This window comes from Amblyomma mixtum, chromosome 8, assembly GCF_055824585.1.
Source record: "Amblyomma mixtum isolate Tamu chromosome 8, ASM5582458v1, whole genome shotgun sequence".
Lineage (NCBI taxonomy): Eukaryota > Metazoa > Arthropoda > Arachnida > Ixodida > Ixodidae > Amblyomma > Amblyomma mixtum.
This window is the reverse complement of record NC_143019.1, coordinates 29,009,854-29,032,030: the sequence shown is the minus strand read 5'-3', so window position 1 is coordinate 29,032,030 and position 22,177 is coordinate 29,009,854. Positions and strand designations below refer to the sequence as shown.

The 22,177-nt window shown below is 49.7% G+C and overlaps 1 protein-coding gene across 2 annotated transcripts in view; it reads left to right on the top strand.

Moving 5' to 3' along the window:
* The window catches only part of Snap25 (Synaptosomal-associated protein 25kDa), a 266,299-nt gene that overhangs the window by 127,233 nt on the left and 116,889 nt on the right, over positions 1–22,177 (top strand). The window lies entirely within an intron of this gene.

Here is a 22,177-nt window from a genome sequence, read left to right as displayed (position 1 = left end):
TTCAAATTTTCGGTCGGTAGAAGTGCTATATTTCGGCGCGTGGGTCGCCTGGAACGCATCTGGGAAAGATCGGAGAGGTCTCAGTATGAAGGAAAGAATTTTCCTTCCTCCATGGGTCTGACCATGGCTGGTATGACTCCATCACTACGTTGCTGGCACACGGCCGCCTCGATCACGCGCGCGCGGCGGGGCTTTTCTGGCATCTCTCGCTTCCAACTTCGGCCCCGGGGTGGCGCCACGTGTACCGTCGGTTTCATCGAACGCATTGCGCCGCCAGTCACGTCACCTTCCTTAGTGGTCCAGCCGCGTGCCGGACGAGGACGAGGAGGAAAGGGTTGGTAGCGTGGTACGTTCAGGTTCTCGTGTAGTGCGCTGCGCGGATGGATCGATGCGTACGTTGCCGCATCACTAGTTTGATGCACCGCAGCCTTAGCCGCGAGGAGCAGCGCTTGCACCTATTGCGCTACCAGGCTTGTGACATGTGCGATGCCAGACTTAACGGTAATCTGAACGAAATGCGCTTCTTGGGCGGTTGCACCTTAAGAACGGGTGGAATAAGGTCAAGCGCACATAAAGGCAGAGATCCAGATAGCGGGTGCACTGCACCTATTACTGTTTATGTCAAGCTCCCGGACAGTTGGAAGAGCGTGGGCGTTGCTTTACTTATTTAACGGAGGCTACCTCTTCGCCGCGTTCTACTCATAAACCGCTTCGGTGCACGCAACTACCACGCCGCTTTCGGGAGAGGACGCCCGGCCTGGTGTGTGCGCGTGTGACTGGGCGATGCGCCGCGTACACACACACTGTACGTGTAAGCACTGGGAGCGCCAGGTTGGCCGGGGCGAGCGTGTCTTCCGGTCGTACCGGTGGTGGCGTGTGTGTGGGCCTTGTCCGCTGCTGTAGTGGCCGGGGAATACGTGCGTAGGCCATACGCGATTGCATCGATTTTTATCTTTTCTCCTATTTTTGTATCCCCCCGGTGCTTGCCACGTTCCCTTCCGCGGATAGAGAGAGAGGTTTTTCTTTCTTTCTTTCTTTCTTTCTTTCTTTCTTTCTTTCTTTCTTTCTTTCTTTCTTTCTTTCTTTCTTTCTTTCTTTCTTTCCTTCCTTCCTTCTTTGTTTGTTTGTTTCTTTCTTTCTTTCTTGCCTTATATCTGCTTATATGCGTTAGGCGCGGAGAGCTATAGTGAAAGGAAGGGTGGGTGGGGGGCAGGAAATCGGATTAGGAAAGCCGACGGGTTTGAGCGAACTTGGGCCGAAGAAGATGCCGAAGGGACTAGACCGGTAGCGGCGAAGAATATGACCCCTCCCTGCTTTCCCGTACTATTGCGCTCCTTTGGTATGGCGTTCGATGTCTCTTTCTTGGACACACGTGTAGGACGTGATTCGGGGAATGTTGCTGGCTGTTTCTGTCTCTTTTTAACTCCTTCTCTTCCTTCCTGGGCCAAATCAGGCCACGCGTCTCCCCGATTCCGTTCCCCCTTGCCTCTGCATAACTTGAGATCCGGAAGGTTTTCTTCTTGTACGATGCGTGTCAGCGGACGGCGGGTGTACTACACCCTAAACAAGAATTCCCCTGTGTGGGAGTAAAAAGGGTGTTAGCTGTCCTCTAGCGCACATCCTTTTATATAGGGAGTAAGAGGACAACTTACTCCCATTTTACACCTTTCTGTTCAGAGTGTACGTGCCCGGAGTATAACTGTGCCAGGCGGTCGTGGTCAGGTGTGCTTGGCTGGTATAAGGTGTTTCGTGTTTTCTTGCCCAACTATACAGGCGTCCGTGGTGCACGGTGGCGCTGCAACTGTGCGCGGTGCTGAAGCTGGCTGGAGTGTAGTGCAGGAAGCATTAAGCATGTTCTGGTAGGCTGTAAATGTGTACATCCAGACATCCCCTGAAGCGTTGCCCTCGGAAAAATCACAGTAAGGTATTACAACCTATTATTACACGTACTGATGTCTATCGCTACTCCTTTTTTCCCGATGCTGTAGAAATTTGGAATCAACTACCAAGTGACGTTGTGGACCAAACAGATGTAGACAAATTTGTGATAGGTGTGAACGCGTTCCTGGAAGATTGCTGTGCAAATCTGTAATTCTGTGCATTTGAGTGTTTCTTTTTTTAGCGAAGAGAATTGCACTTGTGTCTGTATATGTTTCCCTCCCTGTAATGACCCTCATGCAGAGGGTTAACAGTATGAATAAATAAAAATAAATAAATCAAGGAGGGCATGGTCAACCTTCCTGCTGCACTGGGTTTTAGGGATGTTCAAAGCCCAATTGACGCATTTCCAGTAGACCGGAGAAAACAAGACTCGGCTCTTGGTAACGTCGAAGCAGAATGGAGAAATTGCGCGAACCGTCGCAGAAATTGCAATTATTTAGCTTAGAACAGAGGTGAAAATTGTTTACAATGGCGGATGACCAGAACATCACTGAAGATTTTAAGCAGAGTACGAAAGAAATAAAACAGTCTCTTGAATTCACTAGTCCAGGTGGCGCTCGCCAGCGCCCCGACTCCAAGGGGATAGCAATAAGAATACTAATCCATTCATTTGCACGCCTTCACTGCAGGCCTCTAGGAGCGTACCGCTGTTCACAGGTGATAGCTCTAGTCTGCACGTTCTCACGTTATCGGTGTTCATTGGCGGGAGAGATACGTTGGGTGCTTCTGGCTTTGAACGGGCCATCAGGGTTCATACTCATTGGAAGCGAGTGAATACCGCTCACAGCCACTGTTGAGTTTCCAGACCATCTGTGCATGTCCTCAAAAGAGAAAGACATGCACCGAGCGGCTTTGGTAATACTCTTTTCAGTCTCATAGGTTGTGACGAGCGTCGCCATGGGAATCGGACTTCCGCTAGTCTTTTTCGTCGCCGCCTGTTACGATTGCGCCGCCTTCGGGCGGGGAAAGGAGGAAATTGGTCCGGCTGTTCTCTGCTTGGAAAGGAACAGAGCGGACAATCTGCCCAGGATTGCTTTCTTTTCTTGGACTCTGGCCAAGCGAGCCAAGCGACTGTGAGCTGGACTCCACCATTCGTGGCCTTGAAAAAGGTCTTTCTGCCTTCCACGGGAACTCGAAGGAAGCGCGGGAAACCTTGCGGCAGAAAAAAAGAAAAAGGAAGGAAAGTGAGCTTCTCACTCGCACTCCAATAAATGGTAACAGCGTCCTAATAAAATGTTGCCTTTTGTGATGGTTGCTCCCTTACCTGGATAGGCGTAGATTTGAAGCCCTAATTTCGTGTAAAAACAGCGTAAAGTAGTGGAGTATATATCGAAGGCAAAGCGTCGTGTCAGTCCCCCCTCCCCATGAACGAAATGGGCGAGCAAATTCCAGAGTGCGGTTTAGTACGCGCCAATCAACCCAATTAATCGCTTTGCTCAAGCCTGCACCGTAACGAATGATATTAAGGCGGAAGCCTTTAATGCCTCATCGTTGTAAGCAGGAGCTGTCGACAGAAAATGTCACGCTTTTCAGTTGGTCGAAACGGTCGTAACGTCACAGTGCGCGAATTTCAAACGGAGCCAATTGTACTTTGGGTACTAACCATGCAACCAATTAAAGGGATCGTATAGTGATGCTCCAAGTAAGTTTGAGTTTAGTTAATTGCTTACTTAACCAATTAGTCCAATTAACCTTTCTAGTCAGACCAGATAAATAAATAAAACCGAGTAAGAAATTGGCCGAGCTTGGGAATCGAACCCCGGTCTCCGGTGTGCGAGTCGAGCACGCTACCACTTCGCCATGCCAGCTCGATGGTTTGGAATGAACAAAGGTGCGTCTAATGAACACGGTGTCTTCGTTCACTCCCATCTTCCTCCCTTCCCGTTACGACGAGGTTCAGGTGTGGACCGAGATATGCGAGACAGATACATTTCCTTTCCTCAAAAACCAATTTACTGACGAGCAAGGCGTATTTGTCCGCGTTTCAGATTGGTCCAAATTGCCGTGATGTCACCACGCGCGAATTTTGACGGGTGTCCACCGAAATATGTGAGACAGTTACTGCGCAACTTTCTTTCGTCAAATACAATTTTCGTCTGGTGTCCACCGAGATATGCGAGACAGTTAATGCGTACTTTCCTTTCCTCAAATACAATTTTCAGTTTCTTCATTACGGCCCCTTTTTCTTCTTTCACTCCACTTCCTGCCTTCCTGTACAGTGCGGCTCAGGTGTCCACCGAGACGACAGAGAATTACTGCGCCATTTCCTTTCCTTAAAAAGCGTTGTGTTCAAAGGGCAAGGCATCGCGCCGAACGGGTGGTGGCGTTCAATGGACTCCGTGGCAGCGCTACAACACGCTGTCGCGTTCCACTCCTAAAGGCGAAGCTTAAGCGTCATTAATTGGCAGTTAATTAATGCACCAACAAAATGTGAAGTGAACAATCGCGTAGCAGAATGCAGCACTCAGGCTTTCGTCTTTCAGCACTTTAGCCGCTAAAGTTCCTCGTAATTTTTTGCGAATCGTTTGAACTCGTCATTAAGAAAACGGTAGAGACTAAAGAGAAGCACACATGACAAGGACGTTTCATTCTTTCTTTTTTTTAAAAAAAAAAGAAAGGACAGGCTAACTATAGGTTGGAAGACTACAGATCATTATTCAGAACAGCCCGTGGCTGTCCTACCTGGTGCTCCTTGGTTTTAATTTTCAAGGCTGTGTTAAGGAAATTGACTCGAGAAAAACGCACAGCGAGCGTGTCCAGTGTCTTGCTATCTTTTTTGTTTGTCCGGTGCGACGATTCGAGCAGTTTTGTTTTCCTTTCTCTTCATTGACTTAACGTCCTCCTAATTTCCCCCAAATCCACATCATTGCACGCGTAACCATTGCCCCGCCGTGGTATGCTGAACACGTGAGCGTTATCTTTCCTGTCCGTGCCCCTGTCCAAACTGTTTTTTTTCTGTCCCATTGGTGAGTCGTAACGAAGAGAACGAACGAATAACAGAGCGACGGAAGTGAAAGAGGGCAGCCGCGAGGACACTGAGCTGATGTGGACAGAAATTAAGCGGCCCGCCCACACACACTGGACCTTGCACGGAGGCGACAACATCGCTCCCCGCGTCGATCTTTGACCTTTGGCGCGGCACAACAGCCCGTGTTATTCCTGTCGCGGTCGCCACTTTCGATTGCGGTTTGTACCCCCACGGCTGTGTACTTTTCCCATCGCCTTGGTGAATGTGATCCAGCCCCTTAGTGCCGGCTGTGGATCGGCTTCGTATGTGGCTCATTTGGGCCGGAACCGGCTTCCGCATATTTTTGCGGCACTCGCGTGCGCGGTGTTCCTTGCAGGCCGCGCGGGGGGTTTTGGGTAAGGCAACGCCCCACGTGGGCGAAGTTCTGGGGACCGAAAATGGCGGGAGATTTTCGTCGCCCACGTCTCCGTCTACTGCGGCGCTGCAATCGGGTTACCGGTGGCAGCTTGCCTGCCTGTCGAAAAGACGACATTTCGGGGGGCTGTTTATGGACTGGGAGCCAGTGTTTGTCCATTATCGCCGCCGAGTGCCCGTATCCTGTTTTTGCCATAGTTTTTGGACGGCTGGCTACACGTCTTTAGCTTGCTTTTTTTGTAAGCTTGTAGTTCGTCTTTGCTCTCTTTTCGGAGTTTATGGATTCTGCATGGTGGAAGGGAGGAACGCGTGGGACTTTTTTTTCTTTCCTGTTTTTTTGCACTTCGCACCTGCGGGACTGCTAGCGCTTTCTCCCAGCATGCCTTGTTCTGACGTCCGACACGCAGCTTCTTCTGCCCTCTCCAGAAAACGCCTTCCTCTCCAGAAAGCGCCTTGAATGGAGAGTCTGTCTTCGCTAGCGTAACTGTCGATGAGGAAATGATATAGAGGAACCAAGAAAAGGTGACTGTGGGGGAGTGCGCAGCAAGGATTAAGGGACAGTGAAGGCTCGGAAGCGAATACATGTAGAGCTTAGATTGTCATATTGCATGGACCGCAGTAGGGTAATCTGCTCTTGTCTTTTTTGTCTCGATTGGCATGGTCTTATATGGCCTAGCTCGGTCTGGTCTCGTCTAGTCTGGTCTCTTTTCGTCTCTTCTGTTCTCGTCTAGTGCGGTCTGGTCTCTTTGGTCTCCTCTCGTCGGATCTGAACTAGTCTGTGCTGGTCTGGACGGGGCCGGTCTGGTCAGGTCTGTCTTGTCTGCTCTGGCCTAGTCTGGACTGGTCTGGCCTCGTCTCATCTAGCCTGGTATGTTTTCTTCTCTAAACGTCTGTTTTCATTTGGTCTGGTCTCGTCTAGTCTCGTTTAGTCCCGTCTTGTTTCATCTCGTCTGCTCTCGTCTGCTCTCGTCTTCTCGCTGGCTCTGCTTGAGATGGCTGGCAATCACGCGTGCTGTTGCGAGGCCGTTGTGCTGTATGCTTTTCACAAAGGGCGTGCGTTACATTGCTGGCTTGAGACGCCTGCGTGTTGCTTGTGCTTTCGATACGTTCTTGCTCTTTCTTGCGTCTGTTATATGTCTGGAGTTTTACTCTCAAAGTCGGTACTTTGTCTACCCTTGTCTAGCACTAGCGAATTCTTGGGCGGCTCGAGTCAATCTAGCGATGTGGCTTCATCCGTTGTCTATAATTCATGCCCAACGATCTCGCGGCGATCGTGAATTTTTCACTCCGGTCGTCGTCCGCCTACTCGCAAGCGGCGGCTTGTGGACGTCGCCTGTAACGGTATAGTATGTGAGGTTCAGATAACTGGATTGTGGTCGTGCAGAGAGAGACGTCGGTACTGCTTTGGCAAAGGAACAAATAAACCTGGGACAAGGCTGTTCGCTTCCCCGTATTCTGCGTGGTCAAGTTTTTCGCTGATGGAGGTCCGAGTAGGATTCGTTCGACGTCGAAATTGATGCTCTGCCGTCGGCAGATGGCTTTTCCATTATGCAGTTCGTGTTGCTGCTCGCTCCGGGTTGGAGTTTGTCGTACGGTTCAAGATACGTCCCCGTCGCTGTTCCAATTATGTGTTGCAACGCTTCGCGAAGACGCTGCCTGTCTCTCTCGCCCGTTCGTCGCGCTGTCTCTTGACCTTTGTCATTTTTGCTTCAGCGTCAACAGGTGCAAGCGTTAACGGAGACGTTGGCCGCTCTTGTCATGGAAGCAGCTTATCTCCGGCATCCTATTGAATGTAATTCGCACATGTCTTATCACAAGTGGAGTAAAAGTATACCACGTAGATGGGGGCAGGCGTGATGGTTGGGCCACATTTTAAGAGGTGGTGGTTATAAGGAAACGAAAAAGTGCTGAAAGGAGAAGAAAAAGGAAAAGAAAAGAATAAAAAATAAGAATAGGTATAAGGAAAAGAAAAGTGGTAAGGAGCGGGAAAGAGAGAAGAGGAAAATATTCTTGCACAACTACAGTTTGAATTCTCCAAATGTGTGGTGAAGTGAGAAAACGAGAATGATTGGAAACCCGTTTGGCGCTTAGCTGGATCGGTCATATCGTCTCACTGGGCGTTCGAGTTCGTCTATATGGCTAATAGGAAGCGCGCTTTTTCGCTTCTCGAACTAGTTGCACCTTCTGTAAAAAGAAAATGTCCTCGGGCGGATCGAGGCGCAACTCTCACACGGTGGTTCATTTTCTGTCACCCCCAGGCTTTGCTGGCAGCTAATTACATGCTTGGACTAATTTGTCCGCCTGCTTCTTTTGCTCAGACTGCTGGCGTAACTTAAGCGTGACACGTATTTTTGGGTTGCAATGCTCCACGCGCCAACGTTAACGCGCTAAACCCGGAAACCCACCGGGGCGGTGTGCGGCGGACGGCTCCTGTGTCGATGCCTGCCTGCCGAGTTCCTTATCCTCTAGCGTTTTGTTCTGCCTGTACATTAGACCACTGTGTGGTGGCGAAGCTTGCGCCCTGGTGCCACGTGCCGGGCGTCTAAAAAAAAGAACAGAAATGTAAGATCATACTGCGTAGAGCTTGTGGGCACCTGGTGTCGACACACGCAAGTGCGTCGAGGCGCGAATGTTTACGGAGAGTGGGTTTTGACTTTCCATCTTTCTCCTCCGGGCCTCGCACGAGCCGTTCGGCCGTATAGTGTAGGGACTGCACGGGGACATCATTCGGGTTGCGCGTAGGCTTTCCTACAGCGTACCTTCGTCCGTGGCGGTGGCTTTACCCCTCCAGCAAGCCCCGCAGGCTGTCACGTGACTACGTAGGGACCACGTATGCTGTGAAAGCAGGGACCACGTATGCGGTGAAAGCAGGAACACGTATAGGGAAGACGGCAGGGCAGGGCCGTAAATCCTTGTTAGCGCGCGGAACATTCTCCCTCTGCCGTATTGCCTTCGTATTTCCTTTTTTTTTGTTATCTAACTTCTCGGGGACTGTCGTCGTTGCGCGGTGTCTCCGTTCTCTAGCTCCTATAATCCCGCGTTTCTTTATTCTTGTCGCCGAGTTGTCAGGGCGTGCGCGGTTGTGCTCCTCGGACTATGTTATGATTGCGTGGTCGGGGCCAGTGGGTTTCTAGGCTTCCCTTCTATTATGTTGGCCCTGCTGCGAGATTGGGTCTCTGTGCTGTTGGAACTTGCGCCATAGTTGGACGATGCTTCACTGCGGTGCTGGTGTGCAGTGGGGCGGTGGTTTCGGCGCCTTTGTGTATGGATGTAGCGATTTCGGCTTTCTTATTCGTTTCGCGATTCGTGTCTTTTGTTCTTGCTGGACTCGTTTTTTTATTGAGCGAGTAACGCGTAGACTCTTGGGGGAGGGGGGGGGGGGAGTGAAACAACCACCGCTGTCTTCGCCAAGCAACGAAGGATGCTGTTGGGAAATATTTTTTATTGCCTAACACGGGGATGCTCGTGAACGCTGAACGCGCACCACTACTGGAGAGGCGGTGGTCATTCGCTAACATTTTAGCAGCTTGGTTTTGCTTGTTGTTTTATCTGCTGTACGATATTTCGAGTTCTGACTGCGCTGTACTGGATATGAGCATAAAATGTTTTGTAGGTCACTTGGTTGATTCTCTTGCTCGAGTACAGCTCTTGTTATGTATATGTGCGAAAAATGTTACTCTAGCAGACTGTTGCTCTCTTATCTTCGTCGTTCGGTTTCAAGAATATTACTCCTAGGTCTCGCGCTTGAACTCGCTGTAGGATAGGAAAGGCGTGAAACGTGGGGTTGCTTAACATATGTACAGGGCCAATCATACTTAGAGGGAACACGGCTCCGCGTGAACACGCACCTGCGGAGTGCCATTGAATCTAACCCGTTCATGACTCAATACAGAGTGCCGCGTGAGAAGAGGAACCTCGACGTGCTGCTTCGTGTGATCCGCCCCTTTGCACGGGTTTACACAGCGGCTTGGTCGCAATAGCGCTCCATGTGGGGGGGCAGCCATGGGGAGCCATATGTTCCCGCTGAGTGTGATTGACCCTGTATATCTTTCGACTATCATTTGATTGTGGGTGGAGGTTGAGGTTTTGAAAAAATGATTTCCGCCATAGCATCAATACCAGACTCTGTTAAGGCCCGTTCACACTTGCCCAAAAATGCAGCGAGCGAAGCGGATTCGCTCGCCGCAAAAACAAGGACCTGTTCTCACTTGTTCACGCGCGAGCGAGGCGGATCCGCCGTGCTGCTGCTGTTTCTCGCCTTTCCACACCGCTTCGCTGATAGCGGCATACACAGATATAGTGACAAAAGAGCATAAATTTACGCTGTCTACGTACCATAAGCGTATGCATGCTTACGTACGTTAAACGCAGGCACATTCTCACTTTTAGTTCAGCGTATGCTAGCACAGACGCCAAAATAGACTTTACCTATAGTGGCGCCATCTGGTTGTCAGGGCGGGAACATTTACTGTCGAAAAACCGACTCTGCTGTTAAGCCTAGAAGCGGCAGAATCGTCACTCTGAATAAAAAAAATAAAGCAAGTTTATCACTTATACGTCTTCGTAGAGGCGAGATGAGACGAAGCGAAAGACCTGTGCCGAATTTCTGGCCAGTGAACGCACTGAAAAAGGCAGCAACAACGAGAATTCAATCCGAAGCGACGGGTCCGGCTTCGAAGAGCGCCGCCATGTTGGTCGCCGCGCGGCGGAAATGGGTCCAGCCCGATCGCCCTCGCCGCGCCGCTTTCCGCGTCGCTCGGCGTCAAAAGCGGCCGAATCCGCTTCGCTCGCCGGATATTTGGGCAAGTGTGAACGGGCCTTTAGGCTTCCAACTCGGACCGGTTTCCGCGGTGCATTGTTGTGGACTGTTTCCCTGCAGTCTGGTACAGCTTCCCTTCACAAACTCTTCCGTCTCCGTAACTTGCAATTCCGATGTGCCCGCATCTGCGGGGGCTTCAACGACATTCTTCCACGTGGCGTCCGGCCGCTGCGGTTGGACCGTTGTTTTTCCCGGATGGCTTTATTTTTGTTCCGGCCACGCCCACACTTAAGGGCGCCATATTCTTCCGGTCTGGCGTTAGCGCGGCTAAGCATCGCAGCATACAAGACAGGCACGCACTCAGGCACACGCATGAGCTATATCGGGTGGGCAGGGCCATCTTAATTCAATTCCGGAGCACCATGACCGTGGCCCTGCCCTCCACCGCTCTGCCCTGCTCGTAGCTATCCCCTCCTTTATCGCCTGTTTGCTGCACCGAGCTCCTGTGTACACTTGCGTCGTAGCCAGCCTGCCTCTGCGTGGTTTGTCGGACCGTTGTTTTCTGTTTGCCCCCTCACCATAGCCAGTGCAGCATATGCACCGTCTTTGGTCGGTATGAGTTTTTTTCCCCCTTTACTTCTCTAGCTCTTTTTTTTTGCCGTCCTCTCTTATTATTATTATTATTTTTTATCTGGTATTGGTTGGCGTTAAGCTTTGTGTCGAACTCGCTCGATAAAAGCGCTTTCGGCGCTTCGAGTACGAGGCTAACTGGTGCTATATGGTGAACTTCTATTCCACGTTCTTCCGCGGCAGTGACGACGTGGACGCTGAAGCAACCGCTCACCCCCCGCGCCCTCCTTATATATACCCGAACTCTACGACTCTTATGGTTTTTTATTTCGAATACGGAACCGCTGCAGCAATTTTCATCGCTTGTTTCTATATTACTACGATTCCCCTGACTGCTCCCCCGAGCGTAACCTCTGCGACCGTTACGATGATGGCTCTATCGCAGCCAGCAGGGGATTTGCCTTGATGTCCTGTTCAGTCGGATATCTCCAAACTCCGCAGTGGGTTGCGCTCTCTTTATTTTCGGCTCTCGCTTGTTCGTTCTAGTTCTTCGATTCCTTCCTAGTCCCATTCTAGAGGTCCGTGTACGGTGTGATGTCAGTGCACGTTAAAGAACCCCAGGTGGTCGAAATTTCCGGAGCCCTCCACTACGGCGTCTCTCACAGCCTTAGTCGCTTTGGGACGTTAAACCCGAATAAACCAAACCAAACCATTTTTGTTTTTCAAGCTTGCTTCGCCTTTCTCATGGTTGTCATTCTTTTCTTCCTGAGCGCAGAATCCCTCCTGCATAGTCTACTCCAGTGCACGGAACAGTGTCGCTTGCTGAACGTATCGCCAAGGCACTGACCTCGAAGGATCTGCGTGTGCCGTGCAGTACAGTGTTCTTGGCGATCTCTTTATTTTTCCTTCCTTGTAGGCCAGTACAGCCGAGTGTGTATGGTAAGGGGCGTATAAGGTTCGCTCGTTCTTTCCTGGTAAGAGGGGGAGTGGGGGAGGCGAAAGTGCCAGGGTCTGTGCTTAACGTTCCCTAACGCAACATCCCTGGGGATCGCCGATGACGGTTTTACTGCCTCACGGGAGTACAGAAGTTTCTCTGCCTGTAGTTTCTCTCTCTCCTTTTTTTTTTCTTCGCGATTACACACCGCCCGGCCTGCCTGCAACGTTTGAGCCTATAGCGTGATCCCCGGGACTCTTTGTTTATCGCCCCTTTTTCGGGCCGTGTTGCGTCGTTCGGGGGCGCTCGTTAATGCTCTTTATGGCTCCGGATGAGCTATCGGCTCCATCCTGTGGTTATGGCTGCGGCTTGGGCTACGGCTGTTACGCGGAGCCATTGCGGTGGCTTAAGTACTTTGTATGCTTCGTGCCCCTTGCCGTATCGTCTCGGTCGCACGGCGGTTTGTGGGAGCTGGTCTCCCTGTTTTTTTTTTTTTTTACCTTTGTTTTCTCCTTCTCTTGGGCTTGTGGAACGTTCCCTGCACTGCAAGGCCAGCCAGAGTTCTCCGCGAACCGTGGTTAGTTGTTGTGGAGGTTTATTGGCGCTTCCGTCGACTCGCGTTATGTCTTAGGCTTAGGCTCAAGCTGCGTGTGGTGACCTCGGCTGTATCTGCACCGTGACGCCGTTTCTTTGCGTGTCCAAGAGTACGTGGTATTGGCGGGCGTGTTGGCTGAGTTGTCTCGGATGATGTCGCTGTCTCTTGGGGTGGACACGTGTCTGAACCGCGTCTGCAGTTCGTGCACGTTCACTCACCAACGGCCTTTCTGTATTTCAGACCGCTTTTCGGTTTTCGAGCGGCGATTCTGGATTTTGTTTCTTCTAAGGTAGCCATCCGTGACTCGCCTTGTCCCCTCTTGGTGTTAATGCGGACATGGTGCCGGAGTCAGTCATCTTTATTATCGCTGTGCTTGCATGACATTAACATTATTTTAATTTCGTGCGCGTGATACGACAGTTACACCGCCGCTGTACGCCAGACACTCGCAATTTTATCGTAGAAGTGTCCTATCATACCGTCCCTTCCTCTACTACATCCGAGCCAAGCGCCTGTGTGAAGAAAGGTGAAGGTCTTTACTTATCGCTGTCACTGACGCAAGGCTCACGTACGTCCTCCTTTCGTCGGTGTGATATGCATTGCGCACTTCCTTGTAATTCGGGGTCACACGTACGCATATTGCAGAAGTATGTGGGGATATCCTGTGATTGTCACGGACGTGACCCATAAAAGCAGGGAGATAGGTGAGCCGGATCACATTGACAAAACATCATGGAGGTGCGTCAGTATTGCCCCAGCGGCAGTGCCATAGGGCTTCAGTCTGAATATCGCCTGATGCTTCTGCGAAACGCCTAGGTGCGACCCAAAAAGATAAAGCTCTGTGCGACGAGTATCAGATCGACAGGGAATGCCAGAAATGCACGATTGTTCCGTCAGGGTCACAGGCAAGGGAAGAGCTCGACCGTTTAGTAGCGAAGCGCATGAGGAAGAGCTGTACCATTAATTAGCGAAACGCATAAACACGCTTTGATATCGTTTCGCCTCATGTGTACCGCTATAGTAGGAATATCTGCATGTCAAATAAAAAAAAATTCGTTGAACTGCAGTGATCGTCTTCTTTATTCTCTCCTCCATGCGCGAGAGAGAAAACTTTTAATGAGTGTTGTACGATAATAATCGCGAAGGATGACTTTAACCAACCAGTCCATATGTCAGTGCGACCCGCCTTGGTGGCTCAGTGGTAAGACGTTCGGCTTGTGAACAGAAGGTGTTGGGATCGAATCCCCGCCTGGGGCGGCTGTGTCTTGATGGAGGTGAAGCGCAAAAACGCTGCTGTGATGCGAAATGTTGTTGTTAAAAAGAAGAACCTCAGGTGGCCGAAATTAATCCAAACTCCGGCGTCTCTCATAATCCATTTCCTGCTTTGAGACCTTCAAGGGATACTGATGACAGTTCCGTCCTCTTATTGTGTCCCGTGAAAATTGTTTCTCCAGTTCTTTCCGGTGATGTTGGCATTTGCTCTCCAGACTGCGGTGAAAGAATTCGATGTCATAACCTTTCAGCCAGTCGGCTCAGACTCGTGGTCTGAACCTTGTTCGATCGTGACGTCTTTACCTAAGAGGACGGGTTGCCACCGCCTCGAAGTGAAAGGTGATGTTGCGTGGCCTCAGCGATCCGCGCAGGAAAATCGCTGTGGACACTTGCGAAATCGGCCTGTAGCAGCGCCACCTCTGTGTCGTTTTTTTTTTCCCCCCGGCTTATCAATTTAAGCTCCGCTTTATGTGAGAGTGGTCGTTTGTGATGAAAACGCCGTGCTTTAATAGCTTCCAACTTCTACTTGTCCGCATTACCCGTTTAAACACCACACACATAATCGTATACCACCACTGAATCTCATGCAGTGCCAACAGACGCGTGGGGATCTTTGGTTATTTGCCGTCCTTTTTCACGGAACTCTTCATTTGACTAAGCGGTGGTGTTCTTATCTCCTCAGCCGTATCTTCGCTTTCGGACCTTCGTACCTGTAATATCCATTTTGCTGTCACAGATGAATGCAATTGTTCTCGCGCTTTACTTCGTAGCAGCGACAGTGGTGGGGTAAAAAAAAAAAAAAAGAAGGCGTATCTTTTGGCAACGCCCAGTGTATGCGCATTCTTTTCGTTCCCCGCTATTCCAGGGCCCCATTGCAAGGGTCGTTGCTCTGTCCGGTACACCCGACCTTTTATTCAGGCGCGTGCTTTGCGCCTAGAAGTCTTGTATGTGTTGAGCCTTCGCTTTAATGGCCGGGAGGTACTTTTCAACAGCGCAGTTAAGTTTTTCTCCCTACAGTGGCGAGATGAAGATTTAACTCCGTCATTCGCTCGCATATTTGCTCGGGTTATTGCCTGGTTCACGCTTCACGCAGTCTTGCTTCAAGTACGACCGCGCGGTGTGTACCAGTGCAGTAAAATGTGAAATATCTGGGTTGCGTCGTACTATGCAGTGACCTTAAAGGATCTCATGGTGTTTCGCTTGTGTTGCAGATTTCTTTTAAGGTGTAGGTTAATTTGTACTTTTATTTGTGCTGTTGTTGCTCTCGACCGCGATAAAAGTGAACAGAACGAAGAAAGGGCTTAAAACTAAGAAACCAGGCCGGCATGCTGGCTACTTCTGTCGGTATACTTCTATGGTTTGAAGCCCTACCAGTGTATCGGTTTCGGCAAAGTTATACACCTCCGTAAAGCTGTACCCACTCAGTTTGCATCCTGTGCTGAAATATTCATTGTTGTTGCTGTTGTTAATGGCTATTTATTAATAAAAAATAACAATGGAAGGTTAAGATGCTGCTAGCCGCAGCATCTGCCATCACCATCATCAGCCTGACTACACCCACTGCAGGGCAAAGGCCTCTCCCATGTCGCAACCAATTAACCCTGTCCTTTGCCAGTTGCGGCCACTGTATCCCCGCAAACTTCTTAATCTCATTTGCCCACCTAACATTCTGCCGTCCCCTGCTACGTTTGCCATCTCTTGGAATCCACTCCGTTACCCTCAACCTGAAGCAAAGGAGCTGCGGCTACCTGGAATAAAAAGACAGGGGAAGGAAAGGGAGAGGGAAAGAAATGGGGGAGGGATAAAAAGAAACGACAAGGAAAGAAAGAAAAGATAGGGAAATATTCGTTCGTTCGTTTGTCTTGTAGTTTTGCTTGCGTCTGAAGTTTGCTGAAAAGTTTAGCTCCAGACGAACTGGCAGGTATGTAGGGACTGAGATATGCAACCTATGATCATCTGAATTGGCCATCCTCATTACTCAGTGCTGGTGGCTTGAAAACAGCATCTCGTCCTCGTCTCATCTGCTGGGACGAGACAGGCAGCATAGTCTTTCCTTCATGTAGGCGTAGCTGAACGCGGCGTGTGTATGTTGTAATTCTGCCCTCGATTAGATATCATTCTTTGCATTGTCCGGATTGATCCTTGAGTGAGTTTCTGAAAGTGCTGACGCTTGCCGTACCAGCGACATGTACCAGTAGTAACGGTTGTTTCATATATAATGGAACTGCAGGTTGTTCCGAGCACCGTAACCGGCTAACTAAAGGATTGACACCAGGACTTTGATTTAAACAACAAAAAGACACATGAGAGAGATTAGGGGGGGGGGGGGGGGGGGGGGGGGTAAAGCAGAGGAGGATGCCGTGAGGGAATTGATGAAACCTCTCCACCGGGGCCACCGATAATGCCTTCTACGTAATCCGGTGAGTTAAAAAGCGAACAGTGGTCACAGAAACACCACTTAGTACTACCGACTGAGAACTTCGGGTGCCGCGCGGAGTTAGGCGAGAAACCCCGTTTAACTTTGGTGGAATCAGCGGCAGTACAGGGCGCCAAGGAACCTGCTTGCTGGGTGTTTAGCAAGATCTTCTCATTGTTCGAGCCTCTGCTGCTTTGCTAAGCAGTTTTCTTAAGAGAGCTCGCGAGAAAGTTAGGAGTCCTGTTTTACTTACTAAAACGTTTTCTTTCTCAGTGCGCGACGCTTTTTGCAGAAGCCCGCGCTTATCGTCCCGAACGGGTCGCGTTCATCGCGACGGCTATATTTAGCACCGCCGTCCGCATCTGCCTTTGACGAATGGAGTTACTAAAGATCCCCCGTCTTCGCAGGAGCGCTTTCTTCTCGCCTCTATTCTCAGAACGGGAAGTGAGTCGAGGGGGGATTGGAGAGGGGCGTAGTGTGGAGCCTTTCCTTTTTCCCCATCGTTCCCCTTTCTTGCATCGTATTCTGACGCATCCAACCGCGAAAGTGTAGGCCGCTTCCGCTTTCGGGATAGTTGCTTCCGGTTGCGTGGGTGGAGCGGGGGACAGACGCCACGGAGCCGAAGTAAGCAAGCAAGCATCGGTGGGGAGATGCGGGAAAAAAAAAAGGTGCTGGAGATATCCGGCTTTGGGGATAAAAGGAGGGGCGAACTCCTAATGCGTCGAGTAGGCGTGCGCATGCGCGTATTCTTTTGTTTGTTTCTTTAGTGCGGTAGACAGCTCACTCGCTCTGTGTGTGTTCCCTGCAAGTGTTCTTTTTCTTTTTTTTTTTCGACACCCTGCCTTCCTTACGTTTTGCTGCGTGTGTGTTTGGCTCGGCGTTTTGCAGGTGACACCGCACTGCGGCAGTGGTGTAAGCGGTTGATTTGTTTTCTATGGCTTTATTTTTTTTCCCGCGGCTTTTACTCGAATAGCGGGCTTGTTGCTGGGACAGGACCTGTCTTCTGCACAACGTGAGCAGTGGCGGAAATTACCTTTAAGCTGAACAGTCATGTTGTACCATGCGAAGGCAACGGTGGCCATAGCCCCACAACATTGACAGGGAAATCGTTTAGGAAAATGCAGAGCCGTTTCTTTAAATCGTTGTGAAGATGTGCTATGGAGCGCAGTTCCAGGTTTCGGTGCGTGACAGCACTGTGTGACACGTGTGACACATGGCGTTCAATGTTATTGTTGACTGTTGAGTGTAGCTTTATACGTAAGGTTGTTAACAACCCTCGAGTCGCGTGATGTAATTTACTTTCTTTTACCCCCCCCCCCCCCCCCTTTTTTTTTTAAATATCCCGGTTTTTATGCAGCTGACTGTCAGTGCTGTGTCCTTTGAATTACAGGTCTAGCCAAGCAGTAGTCACATTTCACCATAGGGATGGAGGGTGGACGCTATAAAATTAAAATAAAATGAATGGGTTCGCGCGAACGCAACGCTTCTTTGCCCGCTAAAAATAGTTTCACTTAAAGTCAATACACTACGGCCATAAGCGCTGACATGGGGCTTCTACGAAGTTGGCGTCGATTTTGTAGATGCTCTGGGTAATTCTCCTAGATCTCGCACTCGCGGCGACGCAAAGTCATCGGGCCCGTGGTTAAAAAAAAAAGAAGAAAAATACGCCGACAAATGCCGAACCCTCGCGTGTCTGAGCGCCGAGTTATTTCGGGGTATATCCATCGACGCACTCGCCGCCTTCTAAGAATGCGCCGACCCAACTATGTCGCGCTGCGAAAAACGACCCCTCTTTTTTTTTTTTTTTTTGAGAGCGATGATTCTGGACATTTGTCTTCACGTAAGAAGTGCGAAGGGTGAGAAATTTAGTTGATGGGCGTCTCTGCACCGCTGTCGCCACCTATCGCAGCTGCCCCGGGTGACCGCGTGTTAGCCTGTCGATAACTCTCGGCTTATGACTTAACATCGCTTCCTTATTTCTTGGGAGGGCAAATGTCTCATCTCCGTGGGTATACGCCCTGTCTTTCTTGATCTTCCGCCGTTTGAGGTTCTCTGTGTCGTTTTTCACGCAGCTGCCCCATGTGACCACGGGCTGGGGTGTCGATAGCTCTGGGCTTATGACGTAACCTGGCGTCGTTATTTCTTGCGGCTTAATGGCGTATTTTCTTGTTTATCCGCCCTGTCTTTCTTGCGGTCTTGCCGTCCGGTGTTTTTTTTTTTTTTTTGTCGTATCCGAAGCGTCTGTATCTGAGCGAAACTTTAAAAAATACACTGACTGAAGCTTATACGAGACCGACGATTTCGGCGATATTTTTCTGTTCCTCTTTATGAGGCTTACATTGGGCTTGATTAACGACTCCGGAGATCCAAGATGATGATGGAGGAGTTGCGCGAGCCTTACTATTTTCTTCGTGCTGAGATGTTCAATCAGTAATTTCTTCAGTTCTTCGTGCTGTGCTGGCTGTTTCTCACTCTCTAATACCTCGAAGATTTTCGGTATTGGAGGCGTGCTTTAATGTTCTTTATCACCCAGAATTACGTTTCCAAGGAGCGAAGCCTCCTTCTGTTTGCTTTGTGTTTCGACTAGCTATATTATACGTGGATCCCGTCGAATTGCGTGCCGTTGTGCGGGCGACTTGAAAGGCTTTCATGTGGTAGCTCTCGCGAAAGTACCCTCTCGCAGAAGTCTCCGCGTGCGGTTACCTCTGTAGTTTGGCCGTGCTTTTATATATCGGCTACGTCTTTCGCTCAGCTCTTCGTGTTTAGGCATGTGCGTGCGTACCTATGTGTGTAGGGTTGCCTGCTTTCCGGTGTTTGTGTCTTGTGTTCTGTGCGTCCTCCCCAGTTCGTTCTTCACTGCCGCGTTCTGAAATGAATAATGACACCGAATGGGCTTTCGAGCCAGCGCGGGCGAGATCTCCGAAATCCTGGCCGCTATCTCTCGCCCGTCTTTTGTTCAGAGAGGAAAGAACGAAGGGGGAAAAAAAATGGAAGTTGGACGAATAAGGTATACGATGCTTACGATGCTTCAAAAGAGAGAGAGAGAGTGAGAGACCGCCTCTTTTCACCGGACTTAGCTTCACTGCCGCCCTCACCACCATCATCGCCAGTGAGCGCTTCAACACGCATCACCATCATCACCATTGAGCTGCTCTTCAACTTTCCTGTTTTCTTCAAGCCTTCCTGGTTGTATATGATACAAAGATGGGACATATACTGCGTGGCGCGCACAATTTTTAGCGCTAACGGTGGCCACCGCCTCGAAACCCTTTGGTTTCTTCTCTGAACTTGCGGCTTTGTCATGGTAGGGCGTATGATTCCTCTCTGCGTTTTCCCTGTGCTCGTTTATTCTTTTTTTCTCCTCTTTTCTGACTATCTCTTCAGTGCTTGTAAAATATCGCCTCTCTCTCTGTGTCGAGAACGCGAGGGAATGGCGCGAAAGCTGGACACGTGATCTAGAATCGGTCTCTGTGCTCTTCGTTTTTGAACTGTGGTGTTGGGTGTGGTGTTGGGGCGGCTTGGTTTTGGCTTTGGTTTCCCACGTTTACTGCCTGCGATAGCGTTTTAGCAATTTGTCTTTCTCTTTCGGAGACACTCCTGGCCAGTCCGCGAGGACAGGATTGCGGAAATAAATTGTTCCTGGTGCGCCCGCTTTTTTCTAGCAAGCTAGGCTCAAGAAACACTGTGCTCAAGGAACTGGCAGAGCGAATGGTAAAATCTTTTTGCCTGTGTTGATCGTTTTTTTTTTTTTTCCTGATATTATTGCGCTGTAGTTGCGAACAAAAATGGTCCAATCGAGAGCAGGAACGGTTGTAAGGGAAACTCGGTTGATGAATAAAAGGAAATAAGTGGAATATTGTCGCCTCAGTGGACTGATTTTTTTTTTTTTTTTCATCGAAATGCATTGAAAGTGCCGCCGCGGTGGCTCAGCGGTTATGGTGCTCGGCTGCTGACCCGAAAGACGCGGGTTCGATCCCGGCCGCGGCGGCTGGAATTTCTTTGGAGGAGAAATTCTAGAGGCCCGTGTACTGTGCGATGTCAGTGCACGTTAAAGAACCCAGGTGGGCGAAATTTCCGGAGCCCTCCACTACGGCGTCTCTCATAGCCTTAGTCGCTTTGGGACGTTAAACCCCATAAACCAAACCAAACCAAGCATTGAAAGTCGCGCTGCGCAGTTCTGTCGCTTTTGTATTTAAGGGGGCGCACTAACCATGCCTCATAATCATCATGCCGTTAACCATAGCGTGCGCTCTTTTTTTCGCAGCCAGTTGGCAGGTCAAGGCCTTCAGAACTCGTTCAGGTCACGCGCCAAATTGGCCTTTAACGTTGGGACCTGTAACCGAGAAGGTAAAAGAATAGCGAGATCGGCAAAACAACCCTCATCAGACTTTTGGTCGCAGTATTAATATTTTTCTGGGAAATTCGTCTCGGTCGTAAATATTATCTAAGAAAAAAAAAACGAATTAATTGCACTGGAGGACCGTGGCAATATCTGATTTATATCGCTAAAGAAGCGTAACCTCATTGGCAGGTAGAAGAAAACGAAGCCGCGGTCTCAGTCGGCTGGCCTGTAGGCTGGTAAGTGTGGAAGGCCTAACGCAGTTTCGGCTCTGACATGGACACTTACGAAACTGCACGATATCGCACGATGGGTCTCGTCCGCTGTGACAGTGAAAGAGGGATTTAATAAAGTCCTTAGAAGAAATCATGTATAATTTTAGAACACAACGCATCATGTTGATGGTAAAATCACGGTGAGCTTCACTTTAGGAGGGGGCTTAACTTGAACTGTAATGATTGTGTTGTGCCCGATTAGTTGACCGCAATCGCGCATTTTTCCATAAACCCAGAAAAATGGTGAAGGGCGACAAATTACTCACTTCGTACGTATATTTTTTTCTTTTTCTTTTTCATTTCAGTTATATTCCATATCGGGCATTTACGCAGCTGTGAGCTGAGTCTGGAATACCATCCCATTGTTCAAGTTGGCTACGTTCTCGATTCCCTCCCTCGCTCAACCTCCCTTTTCATTCTTCCTTTACCCGTTCCTCCGCTCACGCTTTGTCGAGAAGTAAAAATTCATTGCCTTTTTAAGACGCGCTTTGGGACCAATCTTCGTTTCTATTTCTCTTTTGATTCCCCCCCCCCCCCCCCCCCCCCCCTCATATCGCCTTGCGAAGCTTCCTTTCCTAGCCGCTCGACCAATTTTTCACCTTGACATTGAAAAGCTCTTTTCTCCCAGTGGTTCGTTCGCTCGGAAATGGTTTTTGCACCAAGGCTTTGCTCTGAAATGTCGGCACAATTTCGGTCTCGGGAAGTGTATCGGTGTTGACAGGAGGCACTCGAAAGCTGGAGCTAAGGTAAAGAGAGTTGCTGATTTTTTGAGGCTTGCGACTTAGTTGGGGGAAAATTGTTCGTTCTACAGGAACCTTTGGCCCCTTTACCCGCTCAGTTTTAAAACCTTTCGTTTGTTTAGCCAGGAACAATAAACTGGAAGAGTGCAAGACCATATGGTAGGTTGTTTACTTTGTTCAAGATCAACTTCCGCTTCGTTCACAATGTTCGACATTTGCTTGCGACTCGGCGTTCGACAGGCCAGTTTCAGATGAACTGTAGTATTTATTTTACTCTTTAGAAAAGCATGCCGAAAGGTCGTCTCCTACGTCATTGCTTGTTAACTTCTGCTAGGTGTTTTATAAGCGAATGAAAGTATTTGGCTCTTTAAGCGCAACGGCGAACTGGAACGCTCGCTTTTTATCCCCAGTTGTGTTTGTAAAGCTGGCTTTTCCGCATCATAACACCTTATGTGGTGGTGCACTCTTTACAGGACATCACCTCCGTGATGACTGGCAGCCTTTCTTTTTTGAGCACTGAGATGGATACTGATTTGAGCCTATTGGAATGCGTTGTATAAAGAATTTAAGCATAGTTTCATACCGTTTAGCATGCCTGTGATCTTTATTGCCCTGCCATTGCTGTCGCTGAATATCGATTATCAATTTATTTCGTGTACTAAACTCTGGTGACGTATAATTGGCACAAGGATCGCTCTGCTTGCTGCAAGGCTCTGCAGCTCCCGCATAGACACCCCCCCCCCCCCCTACCCTTCCCCCCCCTAACCGCGCTGCATTCCATATTTTGATTGGCATCCGCAGCGTCTCCGTGAGCAGCTTTCGCACGGAAGTCATGTCCTGAAGAAGCGCGCGCCTCGCGCGAGTAGTCTCTTTTTCCCGCGCTCCCTAAATCGAAACCATCGCCGTCGTCCGTTGCGCTCGCGCGGGCGCGCGCGCGAAGAAGCGGCGCGTCTT